Genomic DNA, 14,759 nt, shown 5'->3' with positions numbered 1-14,759 from the left:
AAGAACCACCGAACGGCAATTTTCATCTCACAAACGGCCACGACCAAATCATCTTCGGTCCCTCCAGGAGAGTCTCCGCAGTACAGGACACGTGAGAGCAAGTTAAAAATAATTACCAGCAAAACAAAAGGAGGAAAAGGTGTGAAGTAGTCACTCTTCCCCTCCTCCCACCACAGAAGCATTAGCCAAGACCAGTCACTTGCTGACACTAGAGAGTCCAGCAAATAAACACCCCGAAGGAAACATATTGCTTGCTTAGTTGTATTATACACTGATTTAGATCCACTGTACAACGCTCATTCCCACTCACAAACTGTTTGTGTTTTAAAAGACTAAATGTCACATTGCAACAGCTATTTTGAAGCAAAAAACCCACCTGTTTGCAAAAAAAAAAGAAAAGAAAAGAAAAAAAGAAGAGCATACAGGAGAACTTCTATTAACCCAGCATATGAAGTTGCTGCTAGACTCTGGGGCTTTCGCTRTTTTTGAAGATTAGGTTCTTCTGTATGCCTACCTAATGGACATACCAAAGAAGATATATTTAGAAACCCGTATGAACATTAATGATTGATATCTATTTCATGATTTTATTTCACAGGAATAAACTGTGGCAATACTGGCAGTGTGTGTATTCCCATGATATTTCTTTTCCTGAAGATTTGATAACTTGCTTTAAATCAGTTTCCACAGAAGAAATAACTCTTAAAAAAAGAAAGTGAGTTTGATTCATAACTAACTGATAAAAGGGTAACAACTGCACATATCTGCTTGTTTCATCAAGGAAAACATTTTTCAAACCACTGCTTGAAGAGATCAGACGCACTGTGAAATACAAGATCTTTTCTTTAATGCAGACACACCTGAGGTCTAAAGCGCACTTCATAAATTATATTGGTTAACAATGTCAGGTTGACACAAGCCTTTTCATTCTGCTACTATTAAGAGAACTGGTAAAAACTTCTAGTTGAGGCATGTGATTTTCAGGCTGCTTCAGGAAGAAATAATTTCACAAGATTAAACTGCTTACTTACATAAATATAAAATTGTAAGCAGTAGGTAAAGAATACACAGTTCTGATCCCAGCAAACTCTTCCTTTGCTCCGAGAAGTTTCCTGCTCCCCTTGTCAGGGCAAGAGTGATGTTTGCGGTAGGAGCTTGAGCTCTCGAAACAGGAGGAGCTCCACAGCCCCAGTAGAAGTCAATCTGTTGAGTCTCTTCCAGAAACACCAGAGCCACAACACCAATTTCTAAGGATCCTGAAAATAAGGAACTTAAGTATCTGGACAAAAATCAAATGCGCAAACAGGTATTTCAGTGAGACCGTTTGATCTTCTGCAAGCAGAAATGTTCATTCCTGGCAGAAATTTAAACATATGTGCCTCTCTTGATAAACTTCAAATAATATTAGTACATAGCTATTGATGAATTCTGTCCAAATTCTCAAAGGCTGAACTAAAGTCCATGGGAATTTCCATATATTTTGCATCAGGTCTTTTCAGAATTTTTTTCCAAATTGATTTTGATAAATTCTGACCCTCGCTGCCATGCAGCCAGGAATCTTTGACCTAGGTTTGGAGCTGCTTCAGCTCAGGGTTTGCTTTCCTAGCTGGAGGTGAGGGCAGAGCTCAGGTACAGCTCTACCTCCTGCTCAAGCCTTGGGCACAGATGAGCAATGATGATGTGACAGTTCAGGCAGGTTACCCAAATGCCAGTGGTTCTCCTGTGGTTTGCTCCCCACGACACCACTGAAGGCCAGGCATGCTTCCCCACCACAAGCAATMAATTTTAAAGGCTTTGTGGTGTCTTCGAAAAAGATGACCATGGTAAGCATCCCTTTTAATCCTGCAGGCAAGTGTGGAAAGGGTTGGAGCAATTGCACAGGTGGGACTGGCTGCATGAACGCCTTCCCCACACAGGTGCTCAAACGCCTGTGCCTGTCCCCCAGGACAACACTGCAGCCAGGGCATGCCCTGAACCGGGTAGGGATCCTGTCCCATCTTGGGCAGCTCTGAGCATCTCACAGGTAACGCTTACCCTTAGCAGAAGAGGCTTTCCATATATTCAGAATAAATATGCTAAAGACTGATGACAAACTGAAGCGGGGGAGTGGTGACCTTGTGCCCAAGATATAGAATTCTGTCTGAATACTTATACTGGGAGCTTCTTAACTTCTGGCAAATTCGGGTAGGATTTGGCCCCAAGAGCATACTCGCCAGGCTAATGTTCCTGTAAGCATCATGAAAAGGGACAGTCAGTGGGGAGAAATTCAGTTCCCCGATTACCTGAGAATGTACAGCATGAGCTCACACTATCAAATACCAGACACAGCATGGAGAGGAAAACACGAATTCTTGAGCAATTAAAGAAGCTTAAAACAGAGTGCACACACCCCCAAAGGGCAAAAAGCAAACAGCTAAGAAACATGAAGCCATAAAAAAAACAGAGTTCATTATTTCCCATGGTCATGTAAGCACTAGCTTTGCTGTTACGTCCCATTGTTATTTTTGTTCTTCAAAACTAACGTCAAATTAACAGAATGTCAACCACCCAATTAAACTACTAAAAGATAAGGAAAAGTAGTCTCCACAAAACATCCACGTAATCCTAATGACTTCAGAGGCATTGCACTTAAGGGCAGAATTTGGAGACCATGTAGACCTGAACATATAATACATATTGCCATTACTGCATAGAAAGTCCATTTCAATCCTGATCAAACAAATGAAACACTCCCAAAGTCAATAGAACTGCACTAGCTCGAATAATTGCCCAGTTTGTACCTAGGTATACCTAGTGTTTTTGAATGCAAGATTTTCAGGGACCAGGCTCCCATACTGAGAAAGAGCATCACAGCAAATAAAGAAAAATAAGAACAGGCGGAAGAGGCTTTCACTCCAAGAAAYCAAGCCTGCAGCACAGCAGAACTGGTTATGTGAGCATGTGTTGGGAAATTCTCAGGTTTCTCCAATGTTCTGAAACGGCAGCTGCTAAAAGAGACAGGGCAGAGATGCCAGTTTCATCATCTTTGAAGACACACCAGGTGCATACAATTCAGTGAACAAGAAATGCTGAAGTTCACAGCAAGATGCAGAACTATCATCTCCGAATTTCCAGATCCAGAACCCTCACAGACCCCTTTTCAGTTTCAGCATGGGATAAGGCTGATCAGCATTACTGAATACAAACTTACAGACTTTAAAGTGGGAAAAATTTGTACGCCATTCTAAGTACGTACTATAAGCCTGATAAACATCTGCCATTAGCAAAGTTTGCTTCCCAGCCTTGACACAACCACAGAAAGAGCCCAGCCAGTAAATCAAATGTCATATGTTTAAGTAACATCCCTTTTCTTTCTGAAACCATTACAAAACCAGCTGCCCACTTTCTCTGTCCTCTCCCCTGCAGACAAAAATCAGTGATCTGGCAGCATTACTGAATCAGCTGCTCCATGTTAGCTTAACAAACACACTAAAACGAAACATTTGGAAAACAGCGAGTAACTTCAAATCGTTCTTTACTAACCTTCTGCCCCCGTGGAAGTGGATGCCTCATGGTGCTTTTAAAATAAGAAATCTATCTTCCTATGAAGTCACTATCCAGAACTCTGCTACTATGAGGAAAACAACCACAGAAACAATCTGCACAGGCAGGAAAAGCTGTGTCTTGCTAAGTGCTTCGGTTCAAGTACTCAGGCTGGCTCCCCAAAGGCAAAATGAAGTATGACCCAACCCACARGGGCACTTCAGCCTATGAGCATTGCTAATTAAGTGAAAACCCCTCCCCGTATGTTAAGCAGAATACTGGGATACTGGCAGGAAGGGTGGAAAAAAAGGACACGGTGAACTAACGATTTCCCCCACATTTTTATAGTGGGCACTTCGTTTTAGAGCAAAATCAAGAAATTAGCAATTAACAGTGAGGACAAGTCTGCTTTTGTTATTTCAACTTCACACCACTGCAAATACAGGGACTCAAACTGATTTGCTCCACACTCGTATAACCAAATGCAGCTCTCACAGAGAAAACAATTTCTCCCCTTTTGTACTCTTCTCATAGAAGTCCAATTACTTTAAATGGGAAAAGTCAGTTTTCCCCTTCCACAGCCAAGAAACAATTACATTTGCTTAGGGAAACAAATGAACAGTCAGTGCAAATTAACAATGAATTAAATATACATGCAATGTTATTTTTAGCATAGGACAACCTAATAGTTACAGTCATATAATGTTTGTATCTGGGTAGTGCTCATCTGCAAATACTGCATTTTTTAATGCTACTTCCAATACTCTCAGAGACCTTTTTAATATGCAAAGAAGCAGATTTCTTACCAAGAGAGAGAATTTTTGTGCTTATGGAAGCACTGAACTGACAAGCAGAGAAGCAAAAAATCCTCCATACATTAAACAGCTAAAACATAGTCTGCATGTTGGCATGCTGGTAAAGTGCCTGAAACCTGTCTACAGTACTACAGCTCCCATCACTGCAGTTGTACAGGGGACGTTGTGGTGCTTTTTCCCACGGAGTTCAGCATTCACACTTCTGCCTCTGTGGCAAGATTTCAATATGGTTGTTATGGTATTTTTCTTCCTTAAAGGAAGACTTTTTTTTTTCTTTTTTTTTTTAATATAGCAAGGAGATGAATTGTGGTCCACAAATCTACACGAGATATATAATCCAACTGTGGTCACTACCGTCAGAGACGGACTCTCTCTCCGTTTTGGCAATGCAATATTAAAGCATCTCCACGTTTTGTACCAGAATGTCAGTCTGGGCCACCAGTATCTGCTCCGTTTATAGGCACACCTATGCCACATTAGCTCAGCTCATTTAAAGTGGGTTTACTCTGACTTGGTTTATCAATGGCTTACTAAAAACAGTGAGGGTGATGTGCTTCACAGTAATATAGACATATCTCAAATTCAGAAATCTCACTTGGGTTCCCAATGGAGTTCCAACATGTCTTCTCTCAATTCACAGTATTTACCTCAAACATTTCTAAACTCGCATCTATGGAAAGCTATGAGTCAAGGTGGCTCACCAGTGATCTCTATATTAAGCTAGGAAAAAAACAGCACAGACATTTCTAATACTATGCATCAAAAAAGAGGACAAAGCAATAGAGAAAAGCAGGGAGGAAAACTTTGCAGCAAAGAACAGGGGGTATATGTAAAGTCACCCCATATTGCTGCATCACCTCTTCCACTCCAAAGAGCCGTCAAGGCCATACTTAAAGAAAGACACATTACCCCACACTGCAAAGCTCTGGGCATGGGGTCAAGGGATCTCACGCTAGTGCCGACACACTGCCTTTGGAGGGGAAACAGCAGAAGGACGGTGTGGGGAGGGCCCTTAAGGTCCTGCCGGCCCGGGACCGCCYGGCTGCACTGTCCCTGGCCATTCCCCACGGATAACCCCCCGGCTTCCTTGGATGGGAGGACGGGGACTCCCTGCTTAGAGGGGCCTCTCCCATCGTGGATCACCTCTCCATGCATGTGGGTGCGGAGAGGGGATATCCTAAACACAGAGACGAACAACTCTCCTCATACAAGCCCCTGCCCGCCAGGTCTCTTCACCTAGCCCAGCATTTATTTTGGTGTTTTTAATGTATACAAATTGCTAGCTGAATTCTAGCAATCTTTGCAAATACATAAACCTTAGTTCAGTTAATGAATATTTAATTTCTCTCCTATTACATTAGATTTATTTTGGCAGCCACTGTGAGTGGGGCTAGACCAGCAGGAGCAGCAAACAAACACTTTCAGTAAGTATTTTGGCATCTATCACACTTCCCTTCTACCAAGCATCAGAACAAAGTATATTCTCCACCYATAATTATGCTGTTCTTACGGAAGATAGAAGGGGGGGGTATCCATACCCATTAGGGATTTGTTACCTTTCCATAACCTTCCCTGTCTCAAATGCAATTCAAGCGGATGCTTGGCATATGCCTTTTAAAATATCTTGAGCTCTGAAGAAAACAGTGTTGCCTAGTGACAATAGAACCAGCAAGGTCAGAATTTTTTTGTTCTCTGTTCTAACCTGACTTTTGATCTCAGAAGCTGTCTTCCACCTTTCTGGGGRCACTTACCTTTGTTACAGGACAGTGCGAAGTTTACTTATTTAACGTGAGATCCTGGTGCAAGGAATGCACTGCATGGCAGTCACGTTTGGATCAATGGCGCTGTATTCTGTAAAACCAAGGTACGAATATTAGGAATCTTTTTGGCTGCATTTTTTTTCCTCTTTTTCTTCTTCTCCTTAAAATTTTTCAGAGTCATGTCTAATGAGTTGCCCAAAAGTGGGGATATACAAGGTATCTAGAGAATTTTGGCAGTACAGCTTTTTAAGGCCAGCTAAGAGCTTGTACTGCTGCGCAATAAACACAGTTATCCAGCTGAGGGTGAAAATAAATGATTTTTTTTCCTTTTTTTAAATAAGGACCTCTTATGTAAAGGTGCTCACCGCTTGGCATCACAAACAGCTGTGGGACAGGAGAGGGGCCGATACAAACAACTGGGGGGCAGACAGTGACTGCTTAAGCCAGAGCCAACACCGGGAAAAAGTGCAAACCAAACCATGGCCTCAGAGAGCAAGAGCATGCAAGAGTGAGCCATGAACTTCAGGCCTCTCAGACCATTTTCTTGCACCTGGACGAGCCATCTACCCTCCCACTCTAGGGCAAAATCAGTATTGCCCAAGGATCAGAGCCCAAGAGGGAATGCTTTTCAGACCAGGCAGTGTCATTTCCTGCAAATTTACCTGCTATCTGCCTGCTTTGAGCGGAGGCTCTGGGAACCCAAGAAGGGGGACCTAGTCCTGGTTTTGATAACGATTAGTTGGAAAGTTTTTTAAACTCAGGCTCCACATATGAAACAATAGCTTCCTCATAGGATGGTATGAAGCTGATCAACGGATGCTTAAGAAGAGCTTCTGAGATTTTATTTAAACTTGATATTTCCACACAAGCACAGAGTATTTACTATCATCATCTACAACTCAGGCATCTGTTCACAAACTTGCATCTAGAAGCTATCAAGTGTATCAAGATGTAGGGTCTTGCACTATTATAACTGAATTTCTGGAGAGAAACAAGTGAGGGAGGATTTCACATAGGACTGTCACTGGGCAAAGACGGCTAAAGCAGGAAAAACAAAGGACCAAATTCATCAGCGATCTCAGTGGAGTCATGACTGAAATCAGTCTGACTCAGTGAACATAGATGTGATCTAAATGCACTTTAGTTGAAACTGTTTACAGCAACAGTTTACATCCTTGTTTACATGAAGCATCAAAGATGGCAAAAAACATCTCCGTTACTTGGGCTGAACATGTTTCTGCTTGTCGTTCACTTTTAAAAACAACCGGAAAGACCTTTTTCCTCCTTATATTTCACCTTTAGATGCAGAGATGCTTGTTGGCACTGAGCGTGGGCCTGTGGTAGAAACACTGGGTGCCTCTGCAAAGCGACTGAGGCTGGAGGGGAAAATCCGAGGGGAGGCAGAGTTCAGTTGTATACATGAGGGACTTCTGGTTTGTCCTTGCTTTGGCGAGGTCTGGAGCCCAGGGAAAGGCTGGGCTGGCGAAGTCCTCATGAGGTCTTGCCGGTCAGCTCACGGGTTAATGACTCGCCTAACACACATGACTTCTCTGGAGCCTCAGCCTTGATTAAACAGGCATTAAACAGAAAGGGCCTCACAGCTCCATTTAGAAATCCAGCCTAACTGCTCGACCTTCCTGATCAGCAAGATCCGCCCATTACTAGTGCCTCTGTGCACGCTGACTTTCGATGTGAAAACAGCAAAATGAGGAAGAAGGCAGCTGTACATCATAAGGAAACCAGAAAATATAATTTCCCCCCCCCATCTGGGTGCCTTTTGCGGAAGGAGCCTGCTGAACGCCAGGGGAGGGAGGAACGGGCTGCAGCGCCGGGCGGTGAGGCAAGGGCCATCCCCGACACCACGCAGCGCCGCGTGGCGTGCGGCCAGCCTCCGGCGCAGCCCGGCACGCCCCACCTCGCCTCCTSCTTCTGCAGCCCACGCCAACCGCTATTTAAGCCATACTGCTTATAGAGAGATCCAGTCCTGCCTGCAAGCAGGGCGGTATCCACCACTTCTTTGCTGGGTTTTCCGATGATCGTGTACCCTTCCCATTTAAAATAGGCATACGATGATTTTGCAGCTCTTCAGGACAGCAGGGTTGTACCCTGTATATCTGGGCATACACCTCACTAGGAACTGAGCTGGGAGCTAAAAATGTGTTTTTCTGTGGCTGCTTCAGAACACTGCAAAGAGAAGGTGCCTGAACCCGCACTGATGAGGTGTGCAGAGGAAAAGCCCAAACCACCATGACCTCCAAGGAGAGCAGGACGGGATCCCCACTGCTCTGTGCACGGGGTGACCCCAGCAAAAGCCAGCAGTGTCCCACACTGGGCGCCCGAGGGGCTTGGAGGGCAAAGGGCGGCTGAGGAGAGCCACTGGGGATGCCTCCAAGGCTGGAGCAGCCCATCCTAACCAGGGGCAACAAATCGTCATTGAGCCATCCTAAAAAACTAAAGCTGATTTTTATTGGTTTTCTTCATAAGAATGATATTGCAAAAGGAAAAAAAAMMCAAGCAAACAGACTGTTAACTAATTCCCCCAMCCTTCAAGAAGAAAAGCAATTCTCCTCCTAACTTCGGAGGAAGGGGTGGGGAAGGAAGTTTTGGCAAAAAGCTCTTAAACATGACAGTCTGCTCTGGCCACTGTGCCTTATGGGATTTGTAGTCATATCCTCTCAGCTCCGGTTTGCCGTTTCTGGCACTGTTGTGCAGCGGAGTAAGGCTCTCCGTGACACAGCCTGAAAGATGCAACACAGCCACTGGGCCTCCTCCCGGACAGCAAAGGGARAACGAGATCCCTGGCCTGCAGTTCCCATGAGGCAGCCGGGTGGCTTTTCAGAATTCAAACAACATTGGGTTTGGCTAGAATATTTCAGKTTTTTTTTCCCACCCTCCCCCTCTCACAGATTTCCCATGGAAACAAAAATAAAGCTCTCACTGATTTTTTAGGGGGGAGGTGGAATGAAATTGAAAAAAAAAAAAGTATGGAAGAAAATATCAGATGCCATTTCCAGCTTAATCTTTCCTGCAGCAGCACGTCTCCACTCTGTGTCACCCCTTAAGAGGCCCAGGGGATGGAAATTGTATTCATTGCTGCGGGCTTATTTCTGGTGGCGTTCTTGTGTTGCTAACTCGCTTTTAGGGCAGGCAAAAGAAAAGTCCTGCCAGTTTCCTCCCTTGCACATCATTCTTCAAATACCTGGATGCCACCGTGTGGCTGCTGCCCTACACCTGCACAGCAGCTGCGGTGCGGAGGCGGCTCATCTGGACAGACACAGAGCGGCCGAGGCAACGCTATGTGACAACRCGCAGGACAGACACAGAGCGGCAGAGGCAATGCTGTATGACAGTGCACAGAAGCAAAAAAAAAAAAAAAGGAGAGAGAGAGAGAGAGAGATACAGGAGCTTTTTTTTGCAGCAATTCACAAAACTTAAAGGAATGACAAGCACCTCAAGCTATATGAAGGTATTAGGAGACTATTTACACTCTCTGCTTCCTCCATGTGGTACTAAGCTAACAGACACACGTTATTTTTCTATTTAAAGCCATACAGTAATATGAACGCTGGATTTGAATGAGATTAACAAGTTCATCTTAAAACAATTTACACGGTCCTCTCCACCACAGAATCTGGGCATCCGACAACATCTAATGCCTTGCCATTCCCACATAGTGAGACATGACCTGCCTTTAGCTGCTGGAGAACTGAAGCCCAGATCCGGAAAGGTGGTTAGTTATCCAGAGGGTCCAGCACGACTTGCAGCTTTGGGCCTGGGACCTCAGCCCTGCAGGGAGCTCGGCAGCTCCACTCCCCCGCAGGCCTGCCGCGAACCCAAACCGTGCCAGGAGCTGGCACCCAGGAGATACCTGGCTGCTGCCAAGGCTGGGGTCTCTGCTAGCAATGCGGGACAGCCGGGAAGAGGGGCTTCTTCCTCCCCYGCCGCAGCACCCTGAGTGCTCTCCTGCCAGGAGGGAGATAGATAGAGGAAAACAGGACATGGCCCGGTGACAACGCGAGGGGCCAGGGTTTGGCATTTGCCCAGTTTCTCCCCTCTCCTCTTCAACAGCATTGCTTTTAAATGTGTTCTTAGATGTAGTTCGTTAAATAGGTGAATTACACACTTTATTGTCAGTCCATAACCGCTTGTCAGCTAGGGACGTTATTAGTGATAACGAGAAAGGAACTAACTAAAATATTTTTAAGTATGTAATGAGCACTGGAGTAAGAGTTAAGTAATGAGTGTTTCTTTAACGATGAATCTAAGCGAGATGATATGCTCCACCCATTTTGTTAACAGACAAAAGCTTATATAAGCTGGGAGTTACATAAAATCCTAAAATAGGGAGCCAGAGAACTCCCCCACCTTTGGATCATAGCTCGACTGCAGCACACATACCTGAGCTCGCATTAAACTAGCTCTCGGCTGTTACAGCTAACATGCAGCTGAGAGCCAGGCCTTTAGCTGGCTAAAGCCAGCAGCAGAAACTGCAGTATAGACACATGCTTCCTGAGCTTACACTAGCCCTGAGCATAGCTTAGTCTACAGGTCTGGACTTGCCTGCAARCTGCTCTGGAAACAGCCTTTACAGTAACATCCTCCAGGCAGTTTTATCATCGCTGTAGTGAYCTAAGAACATATACAAGAGACTGTAAGAGTAGATACATCAGGTTAGATTGAACATCCATCTAATCCCAGGGTGCCATCCCAACAACTGGCTTATAACGGATGTTTAGGAAAGAGTATACGAACAAGGCATGGCTATGGTGAAACCCCTCTGGTACTCTTGCTGTCTCCAGCAGTTTGCAGATAAGGGACTTTCCAAGCCAGAAGTGTTATCTTTGCACTTGAATTGTCCTTGACAGCTATTTCATTCATTAAATTGACCAGTCAGGTTTTGAGGTCACATGAACTTTCATTATCTGTAACATCACGCAGCAAGAGATTTCACAGTTTAACGTACTTCTGAGGAGAAGGAGGAAGCTGTGTTTTATAAGATCAACTACTACAGCTGAAAAAAAGACAGGCTGCCAGGGGGTACAGCTCCTTCTTCAGGGCTTGTGTGCCAGARAACTTGTCTATTTGCCTCTAGACAGATCACCTGCCTTGGGGGCAGGGAGGAGGGGGAAACCTCTTTCTCCCTAGACACCTTGCATCCCACTTTTAAAGTGGGGGAAAAAAAGTGCACTATTTCAAAAATCAGACAACATATTCAGCCCATACCAAAGGCTAATTCCTAGACCTGAGGTCAGTAAAGGTCCCAGAGAAGAGGATTTCAGGTCCTCTTCACAGCCCAGACACCCAATCCTCCTTTTAAAGCAGATACTAGTTTTAAGAGAAGTCAGGGCTGCCTATCTAGTTGGGGAAAAAGGAGAAGAGAAAGATTYGCAGACATGGGACTACTGGCCAGGCAGAGCAAAACGTATCAGGAGTTATTCTAGTGACTACAAGGGTGCTATTCATTACAGCAGTGGGTTTGCTCTGCAGTACGTGCAGATACATGCAAAGGCTGTTATGTGATTCTGTCTGACTTGCTTYGTGTTTGCGATTTGCCTGACCTTTGCTCTAAATAAATGGGATCTGCACAGAGGGAATTTTGAGGCAACTGCCCTGCTTCTACAGCATCCCCCGGCTGCATCCTACAGAGAGTAATATGGTTTGTTTTAAGGGAGGGACAAACAGAAGGCAGGCAGGCAGGGGAAAAAAAAAACAAAACTAAAACAAAGAATGGAAATGCAAGCTGTCTAGCCCACAAAAAAAATAGAATAGCCTGGCTTTGGCTTCTATCATGATATTTATCCTACTTTAGAATTAAATCCAGATGACATAGATAAGACGGTGGTGACCCCTAGTGCCCTCTCCAGCTGCAGCTTCCACTATAATTCCCCATATTGATCTCTGAGCATAAAAAGAGGCAAGAAGCAGCACCTTTCAGATTTGTTCTTCATTCACAGAGCCTCCCTTCCGGAAACAGGATCTAATTTCCTCGCTCTCCTCAAACTCTATTGCTGCGAGGCGTTCACTGCAGCATCCTTTGTCACCGCTGCCTGAGAACACAATTAAACAAGTTTATTCATGTAACAAATTGTTATATTCCTTTGACTCTTTATCAYAGTACATTTATATTTATTATCCTTCCAGAAGAGAAAGAAGAGTCCATTTTGCCAACCCCCAGTTTGTCAATCACTAAGAACAGCCACTCAAAATCCTGAGAGAAGCCCTTCGTCTTGTATAAACTCCTAATGTGCGTTTTCCAGCAGTGAAGCACTGAAAAGGGATGAGCCTATCCTGTGACCGGCATCGGTGTGCACCGTTTTTTCCCGGCAATGTCAATAATCTGTTGCCGCGAGGCAACGGCCGCCCCTCAGCCTGTGGCACCGCCACCGCACGGCCCTCGGGGCCGGGAGCGCGTCCACGTTCATCCGGCACCTCAGAGCAGCACGTATGTCTGATGGGAGCCTGCAGGCGTCTCCGAAGGCAGGGAAGCTACCGCTGAGTTAGTCTGCAGCTGCGGCACCAYGATGCTCTCGTCCTTTGAGCCAAGGCCCATGAGAGCGCAGCGGATGCCCCGCGCCGCTCTGCAGCCCGTCTCAGCTTCATCGGATGCCCGTTCCCTTTGACGTTTGTCTTCCTGCCCCTTCCAGGAGCACGCCAGCCGCCCGCGGCTCTCGCGCTCGTGCCGGGCGGTCTGCTCAGCACATCCCGCCACAGGCATCGAGCCTCTTCCGGCAGAGCCGAGATCCCAAGCCGGCCCCTTGGCATCCCAAGCGCCGGGCGGCCACGTGCCTTTCCCGAAGCGCCTGCCCTCGCCGCCCCAGCCCTGGCACCACGTTAGCCCTCCTCAAGCCCAGACTAACTCCCCGGTGCCCGCRGGCTCACAGAGCCCCTCCGAGGGCCGCGTTTAAGCTCCCCAGCTCTGTGCGAGCCCACGGCGCGCACCGCGTAGTCACCCCCCGGGGCGGAAGCAAGCAGGCTTTCTTCTTCATCGGCCTTGCAGCTCTTTTCCCCCCGTCTCAAGGAGTACTTACCGCGCCACCGCGGCGGGCGCGCGGGCACGGACCGCTCCCCCCTCCAGCGCCCCAGCGGCGCCGGCACTGCCCGCACAGCGCCCGGTTCCTGTTTCTCTGGTCACCAGTTGTGTTTCTTCACAACCAACAACTTCCACGTATCGGCTGGCCCTTCCGCCTCGAAATCTTCTCGAGGCTTCTTGCTTTCCCGCGGCGCCCCCGGGCGCTTGCCACGGGACCTGCTTCCCTCCCAAGGCTGCCCCGGGAGCCCCGCCGCTTCCTGCTGCTCCCCTCTCCTCCCTCCCCCCTTCCAGCCAAAAATTGCCAACACCCCTCCCGCTAAATGGCTGGTGCTTTTAATCACCATCCAGCTCATCCGGCGACCGATCAGTCCGAGGCGAGGCTGGGTTTGYGCCTCCGTAAGGGGCCTGCCGCCCTGCAACAAGGCTTTCACTCCTTTCAGGGCGAGATGGGCGGGCTGGAGCTAAAAACACTGTATATGTTTTTTTTTTTCAGTTTTAACACAAGTTTGTTATCTGTGCTGGACATGTTTTTGTTCTGCTTGTGTGCCTACTCTGTGAATCATTTGTCGCGCGTTCTATATCTCTAGGCTCACATGTTCACTTGCTTAAATTAAAAACAATGGGTTTTGAGTGGAAATTCCTGCCTGTTTTTCCCTAATGTCTTATTTGTAAAGTAGGTTTTGAATGGGAGAAAGGAGTATGCTATTCATTGTATAATTACAAATAGGCTTCTTTTGGCTTACATCTCACTTTCTTTTGTCAGCGTAGCGCTGAGAAATCCTCAGTGACCCCGCGTATCCGCTGAGTCTGCCTTGCTCACGTGTCTCTGGATCTGGTGCTGCTCCAAGCCTTCCATTTTAATTTCTTTTTTTCCCTGCCGTTTTGATTAAATATATGCAAAAATCTCATCCTCTGAGCCACTGTTTGCTTCTTGCACAGTGATACATACTGTTTCTTTAGAGTTTCTCCTGCCTATTAGCTTTAGGAAAGCCTATTTTCTTTTATTTGATGTTCTCACTACATATGATCCCATATACACAAAGCACTCCAAAATCTCTCTCGCTGTAGCACACACATCTTCTCTTTGTATAGGTGTACTTATTTTTGAAAAACTGGTGTATTTTTCTCTGTATTCTCCTGTGTTCCCATTTTGCTTAGTGCTTGTTGCGTCCATTCCAGATATTCTCTGGATCTGGGTAAAAACTCCTTTTCGGGCTTACATGTGCCTATAGTACTGGCAGGATTAGTTCAGTGTCCTGAATGTTTTCATTTAAACTCTGGCATCTTTCACTCTCACTATTAAAATGCTCCAAATTAGCTCATCACTTTAATTTTTGATTATCAGGTGAATCAGCTTCTTTGCATACTTTTGCAATATACTGCTTTGCTGGTTCCTTGGCTCATTGTTTATACTATTGGAGAGTTATTCTTGTGAATTGAAAATGTTTTCTTGGACATCACCTGAGTCCTCTCAGGATGTTGTTATGACAGGACCTGAGTGTCAGAATCTGAAATTAAGCAAAACTGGATTTGCAATAAGTCCAGCTAGTGAAACAACTTGTCAGGAGGTGAAGTAGAATCCTCATAATTAAAAATACCTTTACGAAAGAGTGGATTTTTCTCCTTCCAAAG

At 45.8% G+C, this 14,759-nt stretch overlaps 1 protein-coding gene across 3 annotated transcripts in view; it reads right to left on the bottom strand.

Moving 5' to 3' along the window:
* PLD1 (phospholipase D1) overlaps positions 1–13,249 on the bottom strand; it is an 86,665-nt gene extending 73,416 nt beyond the window's left edge. For 2 of the 3 annotated variants that reach the window (XM_026060690.1, XM_026060705.1), the window contains exon 1: positions 3,523–3,718. The gene's annotated coding sequence lies outside the window, so the exon portion shown is untranslated. Of the gene's footprint in view, positions 1–3,522; positions 3,719–6,088; positions 6,189–12,025; positions 12,145–13,125 lie in introns of those variants that run through there. The other variant, XM_026060697.1, reaches the window with a different exon arrangement.
* Between the last annotated feature and the right edge of the window lie 1,510 nt (positions 13,250–14,759).

Source organism: Apteryx rowi, unplaced genomic scaffold (genome assembly GCF_003343035.1).
Source record: "Apteryx rowi isolate R43461 unplaced genomic scaffold, aptRow1 scaffold_10, whole genome shotgun sequence".
Taxonomy (NCBI): domain Eukaryota; kingdom Metazoa; phylum Chordata; class Aves; order Apterygiformes; family Apterygidae; genus Apteryx; species Apteryx rowi.
This window is presented reverse-complemented; position numbering and strand designations above follow the sequence as displayed.